We start from the raw sequence: 1,555 nt of genomic DNA, 5'->3' as shown, positions 1-1,555 counted from the left end.
AAGATGGCTCAGAAGAGGTAGATGCTTTAGAAGAACCTTCGTCAGCATCCATAGGCATCAAGTAGACATAAGCTTTATCTTTCTCGTCAGAAGATGATTCATCAGATGATTCAGCCCAGTCATGCTCTTCAGCAACAAGACCTTAGCCTTTTGCTTGTTTTTCTTCATCTTCTTGTATTTCTCCTTCAGTTTTAAGTATTTATCATCTGTGGTATCGAAGGAGGAAGGAGGTTTAGAAGATGGCGTCACAGTCATCTTCGATCTGCATTCACCTGCAAAGTGTCCAGGCCGGTGACAATTGTAGCAGACAGCTGAAGCCTTGTCTATTCTTTCAGACTTTGGCTTCTCCCTTAGGGATAGCTGAGGAGATCCGCGGAATTTGCTCTTACTAGCGAACCTCCTGAATGACTTAGTCAGGAGTGCCAGGGACTCATCAAAATCTGTTAAATCAGATTCTGGAATGTCTTCAGAAGAGTCAATCTCCGTGATGACCACGGGAGGTGGAGAAGAGACAAAAGGAGTAGAGGTTTCAACTGAAGAAGATTCAGAGATCAAAGCGAAAGGAGAGCTTTTCATTTCCCTGGAATCTCTTACAAGATTTCTTTTCAGTTGACGAGATTGCTCATGGTTAAGTAGAATCCCGTATAAAGACGAAAGAGAAAGAGTGGACATGTCATTTGACATCTTGAGACACATGGAAAACGTGTCCCAAGACTCAGGAAGGCATTCTAGAAACTTAGTCAATGTTTCAAAATTAGAATATTCCCTGTTGACAGCCCTTAGATCAATAAGAAGGCAATTAAATCTTTGATGTACTTCAGACAGCGTCTCCGACTTTCCACAGAGAAAGCTTTCATACTATCTTACTAAATTGATCTTTCTAGTCTCCTGAACCTGAGAAGTTCCTTCATATTGGACACATAAAGTATCCCATATGGATTTAGATGTTTTGAGTTTCATCACTGAGTGATAAATCTCATCAGGAAGAGACATAGCTATTATAGACCGAGCACGCGTGTCTATAGCTATTTTCTTCTTGTCCTCRTCGCTCCATTGATGTGGGAGCTTTGGAATCTGCCATTCAGAAATCGCGACAGTCGTAGCTGTTGCTGGAACAACCGAAACAGCCAGAACAATAGCAAATGGAATATGTGGTCCATTTTCTATAAAATGTGGAATTTCAGGATCCACACCTTCCGGAAAGAGGGACATCCGGTTCTTCCAGAGACAAAAATTGTCACGGAAAAACCGGGGAGGTTTGGCAAGAGAGTGTGTGTGTTTGTAATATGTAAATCCATTTGAAAGCAGTAAGTTATCTAAGGAGAGATAAATTAATACACAGAAATAACAAAACACAAGGAAAGAAAGAAAACACTGCTCTGATATCACTTGTTGGTCCCGAAAGGGTCCACAAGAATAGAAACAGTTTGTAGAGGGGGGGATGAATACAAACACAATATTTTCAAATTTAAAATAAATATTGATAAAGAAGATCAATACAAATTTTACAAGATTGTTTGCGGAAAGATAAGGTAAAGAAAACCTATCTAAACAA

The sequence above is a fragment of the Cynara cardunculus genome (genome assembly GCF_001531365.2).
Source record: "Cynara cardunculus var. scolymus isolate 2C chromosome LG 3, CcrdV1, whole genome shotgun sequence".
NCBI lineage: Eukaryota > Viridiplantae > Streptophyta > Magnoliopsida > Asterales > Asteraceae > Cynara > Cynara cardunculus.
This window is presented reverse-complemented; position numbering follows the sequence as displayed.